Here is a 13,254-nt window from a genome sequence, read left to right as displayed (position 1 = left end):
CCTTTAGAACTGATGATCAAGTGGCTGTTCAAAGTCACTTGAGGAGTAGACATGTTAATAAAGACGACCGAAAATTAAATGGGAACTATTCATCATTGTTTGATTGTATATAAATATCGTCACGAAAGTCTACTACCTTGTGTAACTAAGATATATCTATCTGAACACCTAAGGTGTGGTGAGGTGAAGGTAGGACGAGTGTTTTAGTGGATAAAACACTTGCGAGTTAGTCTCATAGGTTTGGCGGAAGTCAACACACGTATTTTGTGGCCGTTCTTTTCTTCCCTCCAGTGTGCTTTGTGACATCACGGTGCTTAACCATCGTTTGCAGTAAGTTGGTTAACTATTCCACATTATTCCATTTTTAATGTCGCAACAGTAGATACCAATGATGAATATATTGACTAAATCATTGAATTCAGCAGAGCAAGATGAAACCGGCGGTTTTCAACGAAGCAAAAAGTGACGCCATACATCCCTTCGTCTACAATTCAATTTGTGTGAAATTTTTAGCAGGATTTGTATTTTTCATTTAGCTAATCTTGAATTTTGATGACATTTTCTTCTTACTGTGTAATATTTGTGCAATTCATTTTGCATGAACTTTGCATTAGAATTTGTATTGTTTTCGTTCGTCTGTATAGACTTCCATGTTACTATGTGTGCTGAGTGGAAGAAAAAGAGGAGTATTCTTTCTTTGTATGTGGGTTGCATGTTGCATTATATAGCTCCCCTGATGCAGCCATGTATGGGAAAGAGGGCGACCTGTCCTACAGTGTAGATACAAAGGCTTTAGGTGATCAATGGTAATCCAATCCTCTTTTCCGCGAATTTTATGAGGAAAGCTTTTGGGGCACAACGACTGACAAGGATTGGCCTGTGTATGGGGCGCAAATGGTAGTTTGCGACCGTTGGTATTTATAAAGACATGTGTTGTGGTGTGTAGGTCTTTTAGTATGTGTTGCTTTGCTGGAAGCAAGTAACACTGACTGCAGGGAATCAATTCTTTCCAAAATGTAAAATAGATGCTGAAGATCATCAGAGGAGATAGCAAACGGAAAATATTTAGCAGGAACGACCAACTGGTCACCAGGTACCATTCCATCAGCTGACACATCCATGGTGTCCTTGTGAGTGGTCTTCAGTCCGAGAAAGACCCAAGGTAGTTGTATAAACCAGCATGAGTCGTTGCAGCGAGACATCAAAGCTGCTTTGAGGGCACGATGGAAACGTTCCACTATTATGTTGGCTGCTGGGTTTAAGCAGTAGTCTTATGTGAAGTGTTAAAAGAAGATTCCCTAATGATGTCAACAACTGTGAGGTGAAGGCGGTACACACGTTGGAAGTATTATGGTCTGTGATGCCAAGTTTTGCTATCCATCTGGAAAGTAAGACAGCAGTGCTTGAGGCGAATGCTGCTTCAGGACAACGAGTGAAGCGATTGAAGACTATGAAAAGGTAATGGTGTCCCTATGACGACTTCATGTGTCAATGCACTTTTGACAATGACCCATTTTGTTAATGTCATGCTATATGAACTTCGACTTCAGTAGCTCTGCAGTAGATTAGTAAGATGGGTGCGAGAAGCCATGGATCAATTGAAACACCTATCAATGCATGGAGGCAGGTATCCAAGGGAGTGACCTACCATTACCGGTGTCACAAAAGCGGGTGGCGGAGTCATCGGAGGTGACGTCTTCATAATTGAGAAATGTGCAGGATGTCCTGCAGGTTTGGTATTCCCGGTTCTTTCGTTGGACTTCTGTTATGGCACTGTAATCCATTAGCAAGTGGAAAGTGACCACTGTGTTTCTGGAAAGGTAGTCGGCCACAGGATTCAGTAACATGGGGTGTAGTTAACGATCATTATAGTAGCTGCATTTTCTACAAAGATCAACCTGAAGTGCTGAGCTTCACATTATTGGCCATACAGAAGCATAAAAAAAGAATTTTTTTCTCGTTCTGTATTTGTGGCTAGTGATAAAATTATCCTATAAATGCATATGTATGTGTATATATATATATATATATATATATATATATATATATATATATATACATAAATAATATACATATATATATATATATATATATATATATATATATATATGTGTGTGTGTGTGCGTGTGTGTGTGTGTGTGGGCGTGCATGTGGGTGTGTCTGATCTTCTTGTTAGTCCAAAGAGGTATATTATGTTCAATTATCCAAATTATAGTGAATTAAGAAGTAGAACATGTGGTTCTTGTGAAAGTCATGCAATATACAACATGCTTTAAACGTGAAGGTTATCCATATTAATATGTGCCAAATTCATAAGGATATATCTGCTTATCTGATGCAAGTATGACCTTTTGGTGAGTCAGTTACTGGAATACTTTGTTAGATTATAACAGCGAATGATCTTAAAATCTTTACATTATTCCTCTAAATCTTTCTGTATGTTTATTGGCATCTTGCATCCAAATGATGAGAGAGAGAGAGAGAGAGACAGAGAGAGAGTGCAGGGGTTCTAGTGATTAAACTGGGTAAAAGTGTTATTCTTTCCTGTTTGTACTTTTGAAAAGAACAAATAAATTCAAAGATATTTTTATCAAAGATATTTCTACAAGTTACTCGCAAGACAGTAGGTATTCGGTCAAGATCATCTGTATTTTGTACTGAATTAACGGTATAATAAAATAACCCTACTTTTTTTAAAGATAAAATCATTTGTACCTTTTCATTTTCAGGATGGAAATGGTGGAACGTCGTATGAGACAATTAAGTCGGTGGCAATACATAGCGCTGTTTCCAGTGGCTTGTTTGTGTGTCACTACGCTATGGCTGTTCGCTAACACAGAATTTAAAATGGGCTTTCCCAGGGCCATTTTTAAATCTGTTCCTCCTGTACAGGGTGTTGGTGAGGACACTTCCTCTGCTGGCTCTTCACCTTCACATGAGAAGACGTCCTCACAATACCAGCATCCGTTTCTCAATCAAGAATGTTACATTTACGAAGATTTAAGAGCAAGATTTACCTGTACTGACTCAACCCACCGGTTTATCAACTACTCGTTCGATGACATTTCGAAATGTTTCACGAATCTGTCGGAGGCGATCAGGTGATTATTTCTATACCGAATGGTATGTCATTTTTGTGACCACCATTTTTTTAGTGATTTTCTTCTATAATATGATTTCGTTTATTATCTTTACCTTCCCAGATATGTTTAGATATGATTATCAATATTGCACGCAGGCACACTATTCCAGCTGTTTCCTGATTTCCTTTTTTCGCTGAGCTATTTTCCCTGCCAGAGCCATTTAGGCTTATGGCATCTTGCTTTTCCAATTAGGGTTGTATCTAAACAAGTTAAACAAATAATAATAATAGGATATATTTCATAAATTTCTTCTTTATAAGAATAAAAGCATCAACAACTATTAGAAAAATCCTGGGTCCTCATATCGTAAACGATCAGCAAAGAATTTCGTGGAAATATCAGAACGACAAATTGTGCATCTGGCCATGGTGGGAGATTCTCATACCAGGGGTATCTTTACAAGGTTTATGAGACGAATAAGCAATGACCGCATTTTGTTCCAAAAAGTTAGGATGAAAAAGGTAAAGAGTTTCCTGGTAGATTTGAAAAATGTATCCATGGTGGAATGGCGGCTACACAGTGGGATCATAAGAAAACCTTTTTACCCCGGATTCTCGCTTGTTTTTAAGTTCCCTTTCACCTAAGGAGTTTTCATTTAACCTAATAGTTTTGGACACACACACTTACACACACACACACACACACACACATGTATATATATATATATATATATATATATATATATATATATATATATATATATATATATATTCCTTACAGAAGGGGATTACTTTAACGTGGTGAAAGAGTTTGCGTATCGCCATGATCAGCAAAGCTGTACTAGTTTGCTGTCAGCAATCAGAGGAAAATCTCCCACCATCCACAATCAGCACTAGCCAGCGTGATGATGAAAACTGGCCAAACCTCAGACAAGAATTCCATTTGTTATTGTTATTGATATGTGTGTGTGTGTGTGTGTGTGTGTGTGTGTGTGTGTACGTGTATGAGTATGTGGGTGGGAAAATTAAAAAACAAACGGTAGAGATGAGCTTCAAAAGGTGAGACATAAGGGAAGAATTTAACACAATCACCTGTGTGGATGGTGCTCATATCTCATTAGGGTTTGATATTGGACACCTGAACATCTAAAATATTAATTTTTCTCCAAGTTTTAATAATAGTTTTAAAACTTGTTCGCACTGTTGACGACCTCTGTGAAGTAGACGAAACCAACAGGATTCAACTAGCGGTTCATTCCACCGCGTAGGTTTTTAATCTAAACATAATATGTTTCTGAATGTTATTTGATTATATATATATATATATATATATATATATATATATATATATATATATATATACATTCTTACGAAGCTAGTCTAGTGTAAAATAAATAATTTATTCATGTACATATCTCTCTATTTCATATGTGCATTTAAGAGGATAGCCACTCCCAAGCTGAATTCTTCTCATGTAGGTATAATTTAGGTATTTAAATTATGTAAGACTTTTGTCGTTAATTTATTTGTTTACTTCATTCAAGACAGTGTATGTCAATTTACGTTTTTTTTTTTGTAACCCTTTTAACCCCAAGGTAAGGTTAAATTTCCAGCACATTTTGCTATATTTTTTTTTTTTAAATTGCTCTAACAGCCTTAAATTTTGTCATAGAGATGTCAGGTTGGTCTCATTCTTTTGAAAAGAATTGACTTTTTATCTCAAGTATTTGCTAACGAATGGCTGATGTAAATCTTTTTCATATTCTTATGAGGTATTGTGTTGGGAATTTAGAACTGATCATTCGAAATTCCCGCCATTTACTCCACCAATGTTACGTTAAATTTGAGGGAAGGCTGGAAGAACTTGCGGGCGTTGAGACGAATGACTGTTTTAATACGAGACTGTTTTAGAGCCTAAAGAGTAACCACCTGGTAGGGAAGGAGCGGATGTTAAAGCAATTGAGTGTTTGTAATTTATGATTCACGAATATAATGTCATTTCATTGTACCATGATGAAAATATCCTATGTATAGGTTTAGAGTCAGAGAGCGCGGGAAATCAAAGTTTTCGTCAGATCTGCAGAGCTCAGCTCGGCCTCTTTTGTCCAAGGTCCTCAGCTCAAGTAAGTCCTCTTAATTGTTGTCTCTCTCCCCCTATTGTAACCAGGTCGGTTTCCCTATAGTCTTTGCAAGTGTTATGTGAGAATTGTATCTATGTATATTTAGTTGATCCTTGTGATTGGGGATCAGTGTTATTCATTAAATTACGTGAGAAAGCCTTGGTAAGCCATTTATCAAGGCAAATTGCTGAAATTATATATATTTTTACTTAATTTAAGTCCGATGTGGACTTAGATTTTTTGGGAACGCATGAGATTATTTCGAGTCATATATTTCATTTAGTATGCAGAGTAAATGTTTTGTTATGTTATTCCCTTTCTTAAATAACTATTTTTGTAATAAAATTGTTAAAGCGTAGCTGTATTTTGTTGATTCCTGGAGGGTTTTGGGAGTCTTACCTCTTCAAGGTCTTGCTATCTGCCCTTAACATCGGGCTAAGAACTTTATTATCTGTCAAAGTGAAATTCACGACATATTGCGCCATGTTTGTGAGAAAATACGCAATTCAGTGTTAGATTTTATCTTTTTTTATTTCCGAGGACAAAGGTACCCTAGGTGGAGTCACTGAGAGAGAGTTGCCGTATAGCGAGGTTGATTCTCCTGTTTGATACATGATAGTTGGTAACTCTGGCGTCGTTAGGAGTCCGTTCTAAGTAACAAGAATAATCTACTAGAATATTCTAAAAGTAAAGTCAAATATATGCACCCCAAAAGATGAATAGCAGCAGAAGAGACCGAGCCTGTCCTGTGAACGAGCCAAAGTGCATCCCTCTCTCTCTCTCTCTCTCTCTCTCTCATATACCTATAGTGTGTCCTCCCCAAAGTGATTTTGTACCCCAACGTAAATTGTTTGTTGAAACGATACAAAAGACGTGAAAAGTAATTTTAAATTAATTGTGTTATGGTGAGTGTTGGCATTGAGTAAATCTTTATAACTGGTCCAGGGAGATTTATAAAAATACCTGAAGTTAATGAGTTTCAGTTACTTTATGTAAATTCTTTAACAGGTTAAGCATTTGAGTGTAATTACTTCTTTTTTCTTAATATGAGGTTTTATTCAGATTTAATAATTCAAGTGATTATATAATTTTCATAGCGTAACACTTGTCAAAATCTAAATTTTGTATTCGCTGGTTTTAATTAATTCTTACGGATAATTACCCAGTTGTGTTTTGAGTGTATTTAAAGAGACCTTTGGATATTCAGTGTTTTTATATATTGCTGTCTTGGAGATATATAATCGTCTCAGAGCTCGGGTACTAACATTTTCAAGTGTAACAGATTTAAAGTAAAAACAAACAGTTTGGAACCAAAGAGGTTGTGTAGTTGGCCAGTCATAATATATATAATAATAATATTTTGGTTCTCAGACACGGGACCATAGTATAATATATATATATATATATATATATATATATATATATATATATATATATATATATATATTAGATATATATATATATATTAGATATATATATATATATATATATATATATATATCTAATATATATATATATATATATATATATATCTAATATATATATATATATATATACAGTATATATAAATGTATATACATATAAATATATTTATATATATATGTGTGTGTGTATACACACATATATATATGTATATATATATGTATGTATATATATATATATATATATATATATATATATATATATATTTATATATATGTAAAATAGATATATATATACATATTTATATATATGTAAAATAGATATATATATATATATATATATATATATATATATATATTAATATATATATATATTAATATATATACATATATATGTATATATATATATATATATATATATATATATATATATATATATATATATATATATTGGTCCTGGGCACCAAAAATATATATTATATATTACGACTGGCAAGTTACAGAGCCTCCCGAATTCTAAACTCACCTCTTTGTTTTTACATGAATAACACTGTTACACTTGAATAATACCTGAACTCTGAGAAAATTATATAACTCCTACACAGCAATATGTGTAAAAACTGGATATCAAAAGGTCTCCTAAGTACACTCAAAACAAAACTGGGTAATTATTTTTAGGAACTATTCAAAACAACCTCTTACTTCGATTCTTAAACAGGGATACGAGAGTTCTGTAAGAAACACTGGTGATCGAAATAATACACACTTTACAAAGATAAATATATTTTTAAAAAATTACAACACCTTGAAAGAATTTACCCCCAAAATGAATTACTTGAAATATTAAATCTGAATGAAAACTTATACTACGACAAGAAAATAATACTTTTCAAAATTATATGATCACTTGACTGAATATATTAAATCTGAACAAATCCTTAGACTAAGACAAGAGAATATTACACTCTGAAAATTATATAATTACTTGTTTCACTGGAAATTAAATTTTACACTAATATTTAATCTTGATAATTAAAGAAAATGGTTAAATCTTTAAAACTGGAATAATTAAACTTTTATAGAAATTACATAATGTAACTGATAAACTTACGAGTTTTTAGATCACACAAAATCATCGAACATTTAAACCAAAATAGTTACACTTCACGTTTTCGCATAAACCTCACAGGGCTTGTTACAAAAATTTATATAATGTCGGCACTTACGAAAAAAAAAAAAATTGGAATCGACTTCAAAGTTTCTCTAACGTTTGAACACACTACACACAACATATTCTAGATAAAGACTTGTTCCCTTTCGAGGGGACACGCACCTGAGGTTCTTGAGAATTAGGATGTTGGCGCTTTCACAGTACAGGTTGGTTCTTTTCTGCTGCAATGCATACCTGGGGGTGCATATTTATTGGGTTAATTATTCTAAATTCTTCTAGGTCAGGGGTCTAGAAGCTTGGGGGCTGGCTTTAGCGATGCTAAAGTTGCCAACGATCATGTATCAGATGCCTAACACACCAGCGAGACAACTCTTTAACCTTCTTCCTCGAGGTTAAAAAGATAAAAACTAACTTATTCACATCTCTCACAGCACATTATTTACTTCTATCGTGCGCACGCACTCGACTCCAAATTTTAGTTCAATCCATCTATGTTAAAAGTACATAAGATTTAAAATGCAGTCAATTACTGGTTTAATGAGTGATAACTCTTGTAATCTCTTCGGAAGAGAAACTCTTGTCTTGGGCAGCCCTTTGCCTGATGTCATACCTGACACTGAGGGGTCAAGTCTACACTTGGACAAAAAGGGAATGGGGGATTAAATGTTCTTATAAATATTATCATTATTATTATTACTACTACCTAAGCTACAACCTTAGTTGGAAAAGCAGGGTGCTATAAGCCCAAGGGCTTTAACAGGGAAAAATAGCCCAGTGTGGAAAGGAAATAAGGTAATAAATAAACTACAAGAGAAGTAATGGACAATCAGAATAAAATATTTCAAGAACAGTAACAATGTTGAAATATATCGTTCATATACAAAACTATGAAAACTTAAAAAACAAGAGGAAGAAAAAAATAGAATAGCATGCCCGAGTGTCCCCTTAAGCAAGAGAACTCTACCCCAAGACAGTGAAAGACCATGGTACAGAGGCTATAGACTAAAAAACATTAGTTTGATTTTGGAGTGTTGTACCAACCGTGTGTCACACGATCGTACATAATTCATTCTGTATATATTATGCTTGTATCTTCGCTCTTCCCTCGCACTAAAAAAAAAACAGAATAAACATGACTGCATTTCCCCTATGTAACATTGTCTGTATTTCGAATATGAAATTTCCTGTTGCCTTGAGGTTTTGTATATAAAGGAGAGTGTTCTATAATAAATTAACTCAGTTGCTTTCATACTGCCTTTGAGTTCACAACCTTCTCTCGGCCCGTCACATTGGTGACCCTGAAAGTCGACTCGCTCCCACCGCCTTTCACCCCCACCCCCCTCGCCCCTCCATCGTTGGTACTATGGCGGACTCCACAGAAGTTGGCGCTGCGGCTGCCCCATTGAAACTTTCATCGTTCGCCAGCGGAGAGGCGTTTGCTTGGTTTTCAGCTCGCAGAAGTTCTAGTTTCGCATCAAGGGCGTGACTCACTCAACCAACAAAGCAGATTATGTTCTCGCGGCGATACCCGAGGACACCTTCCCGGAAATATCCGACTGGCTTTGTGAACAAGGAGACACCTTGTTCTGCAGCAGTACTCGCTGTCGCCAGCCGCCCGTATAGCAAAGCTTTTTCAGCTCTCGCAACAACCGTTGGGGGACCAAAGGGCTTCGCTTGCCCTCAGGGAAATGACCAGTATCGCTCGCCTTCAACCTGCCGCAGACAGCTCACCTCATGAGGTGAACCTATTTCGTGCTCTTTGGATACACCGTTTACCCGGACCTATACGTGCTGCCATACCCGATGTCGATAGTTCACCCATAAAGGACTTGATGACCAAAGCCGACGCCCTTATGGACAGTCACCTCAAGACCTCCATCAACGCCTCCAACCCTGACAAAGAGGATGCCTATTCAACGTCAACCGAAGCTGACATGAATGCCGTGCCGAAGCAGCGACAAAGCCGCCCACCACCCACCAGTCGCTCGCGCCCCAACAAACGACTTCTACAGCCACTTCAGATTCGGGGCAACCGCGAAGGAATGTGCCGAGGATTGTCAGTGGCTAAAAAACGTGTAAGTAGGCCATCGCTCGCGGCGGTGGCCTCCCATGTTTCTAATCTTTTCTTTCTACATGATGCAGGAACGGGCGTGCGATTTTTGGTAGACACGGGTGCTTGTCGTTCTCTTTTGCCAAAGAAACTCTTCAAGACACGACGTAGTCTGTCTACATCTGCCGACGTCCGCTTGGTAGCTGCCAACGGATCTGGAATACCCACCTACGGTTATGAGAACCTCACATTACCGTTCGGAAACGGTAAGTTTCTCGTTGCTGACGTCACATTGCCATTCCTCAGTGCGGATTTCTTCTCTCATTTCCACCTTCTGGTCGATGTCGCCCACCGACAATTGGTCAACTCAGACTCGTACTTGTCGACACCTATTCAACCCGCCCCCCTCTAACCTCGCTCTCCACATTAGCACACCCACGGATGCCTACGCTCCTCTCCTCACGTCGTACCCAGAAGTTTTCTGTCCAGAACTTCGCCAAACGCCCACGGTTCCTGCCAAGCACGGTATTTATCACCATATCAAGACGACGGGACCCCAAGTCTTCGCAAAATTCAGACGTCTGGCACCGGAACGATTGGCAGCCGCCAAACAGACATTCGCCGAAATAGAGGAAATGGGCCTTTGCCAAAAGACCTCCAGCCCATGGTCGCCACCCTTACACATCGTTCTGAAGAAAAACGGCTCCTTCTGTCCGTGCGGGGATTACAGCCGCCTGAACATGCAAACAGAACTGGATCACTGCCCCCTCCCAAACATTGCCGACGTGACCTCCTACCTGCACAATGCAAAGATTTTCTCTACGCTCGACCTCTTGAAGGGGTATTATTAGGTGCCTTTGAACCCAGAAGTCATCCCCAAGATGGCCATCACCACTCTGTTTGGTACATACACCTTCAATGCTGGGGCCACGTTTCAACGTCTCATGGATGGCATCTTAGGGGACCTCCCTTTCTGTGTATGTTATGTGGGCGACTTACTTGTATTCTCTTCCTCAAAAGAAGAACACCTCCGTCAACTGCGTATCGTGCTCGACCGCCTGCAACAAAACGGCCTTGTAGTCCAGTACGACAAGTGTACCTTTGGCGCCAACGAAGTGTCGTTCTTAGGGCACCACATCACTCCTGAAGGAGTCCATCCCCTCCCTGAGAAGGTAGCAGCCATTCAGAAATTCCCCGCGCCCTCCACCGTCAAAGCTCTGCAGGAATTCTTGGACATGATAAACTATTATCACCGTTTTCTGCCAGCCATTGCCACTACTCTTGCTCCCCTCTATGCCTCATTCAAGGGCAAGCCAAAGGACCTGAAGTGGGGTCCCCTTCAAGAAGCAGCCTTCTGCAATGCAAAGAAGGCCCTATCAACTGCTGCGGCTCTCACTTTTCCTATCCCACATGCCCCTCTCCTGTCCACCGATGCCAGCGACGTCGCTATTGGTGCTGTACTCGAGCAGGTGGTCAACGGCTCGCCCCGCCCATTGGCCTTCTTCAGCAGAAAACTGTCCAAGGCAGAATCGGGTTATTCGATCTTCGATCGAGAATTGCTGGCGGTGCACTTGGCTGTCCGTCACTTTCACCATTTCTTAGAAGGTACGCCCTTCGTCATTCGCATAGACCACATACCTCTGGTGCACGCCTTTACTCGACAGTCTGATGCCTGGTCCGCCCGGCAATGCCGACATCTCTCCGACGTGGCTGAATACAATTGCACCCTTCAATACGTCCCTGGGAAAATGAATCCCGTTGCCGATGCCCTGTCAAGAAACACGTTGGCTGCCGTTCAACTGGGATTGGATTACAACGCCCTGGCTGAAGCCCAACGACAGGATCCAGGGTATCAAGCACGTAGGACATCCTGCAAGTCCCTCCGTTGAGAAGACTTCCCCCTCGAAGACTCCAACACCACCCTCCTCTGTGACGTCAGTACTGGTATACCGTGACCTTAGATTCCGGTCCAATGCGCCGGCAGGTGTTTGATTTAATTCACGGCCTTTCACATCCCTCGTGCCGTTCTACTGCACAGCTGCTGAAGACAAAGTTCATTTGGCACGGCATTTCTAAGGATGCTAAGGATTGGGTCCGCGCCTGTACTTCTTGCCAAACTTCCAAAGTACATCGACACACGGATTCGGGAGTGGGCACCTTTCCTCAACCTCAGCGTCGTTTCGCACACATTCACGTCAACGTTGTAAGCCCCCTACCCACATCACAAGGACATCGTTACCTGTTTACCGTCATCGACCGCTCCACTCGTTGGCCTGAAGCCATTCCCATGGAAACTGCAACGTCCACTTCATGTACATCTGCCTTACTCTCTGGATGGATTGCAAGATTTGGTATCCCTGAGCATATTACTTCTGACAGGGGAACCACTTTCACCTCTCAATTGTGGACATCATTAGTGAATTTCCTGGGCGTCACCCTACATCAGACAACGGCCTACAACCTCGCTGCTAATGGAATGGTTGAACGTTTTCATCGCACCCTCAAAGCAGCTTTGATGTCCCTCTGCAAGGATTGCAACTGGTTTACTCAGCTTCCCTGGGTCCTCCTGGGACTAAGGACCACTCCTAAAGACGCCCTCGACGTCTCGGCAGCTGAAAGGGTGTATGGCGACCCGTTGGTCATCCCTGCCGAATTTTTTCCTTCTGCAACCTTCTCCAACGATCTCCAGCGCATACGTCACGTCGTGGGAAAATTCACTCCATGCCGTTGGACTTACAAGCCCCCAGTGAAGCATCACATACCAACAGACTTGCACTCTGCAACGCACGTCTTCCTGCGCAACGACGCTAGCAAGCCACCGCTAACGCCCCCTTACACGGGCCCTTTCCTTGTGATTCGCCGCAGTCCGAAAGCATTCCTACTAAACATTCGTGGCAAAGAAGACTGGGTCTCCATTGATCGTCTAAAACCTGCTTATCTTCTGCCAGATGACCCGCCTACAGTTCGCCTCTCTAGATCAGGGCGCCCTATTTAACATGTACAGTATGTCATTTTTAGGGGGGGAGCCATGTACCAACCGTGTGTCACACGATCGTACATAATTCATTTTGTATATATTATGCTTGTACCTTCGCTCTTCCCTCGCACTAAAAAGAACCAGAATAAACATGTCTGCGTTTCCCCTATGTAACATTGTCTGTCTTTCGAACATGAAATTTCCTATTGCCTTGAGGTTTTGTATATAAAGGAGAGTGTTCTATAATAAATTAACTCAGTTGCTTTCATACTGCCTTTGAGTTCACAACCTTCTCTCGGCCCGTCACAGTGTCCATCGCTTAGAATAGCTTCTTACCATAGTTAAAGAGTCTTTCGCCCGTTACCAAGAGGAAAGTAGCGACTGAACAATTACAGTGTTGTAGTTAACTCTTTGTTAAGAACACTAAAATCTT

General features: G+C 39.6%; 1 long non-coding RNA gene across 2 annotated transcripts in view; it reads left to right on the top strand.

Annotated features, from left to right (window-relative positions):
• The first annotated feature begins 254 nt into the window (after positions 1–254).
• Positions 255–13,254, top strand: part of LOC137640609 (uncharacterized) — a 17,737-nt gene continuing 4,737 nt past the window's right edge. Inside the window, exons 1-2 of one of the 2 annotated variants that reach the window (XR_011044416.1) lie at positions 255–330; positions 2,730–3,101. This is a non-coding gene — a long non-coding RNA (uncharacterized lncRNA). Of the gene's footprint in view, positions 331–2,729; positions 3,102–5,159; positions 5,206–13,254 lie in introns of those variants that run through there. The other variant, XR_011044415.1, reaches the window with a different exon arrangement.

This window comes from Palaemon carinicauda, chromosome 5 (genome assembly GCF_036898095.1).
Source record: "Palaemon carinicauda isolate YSFRI2023 chromosome 5, ASM3689809v2, whole genome shotgun sequence".
In the NCBI taxonomy this organism is placed as follows: domain Eukaryota; kingdom Metazoa; phylum Arthropoda; class Malacostraca; order Decapoda; family Palaemonidae; genus Palaemon; species Palaemon carinicauda.
Note: the sequence above shows the minus strand (reverse complement) of the source record. Positions and strands in the feature narration are given on the sequence as shown.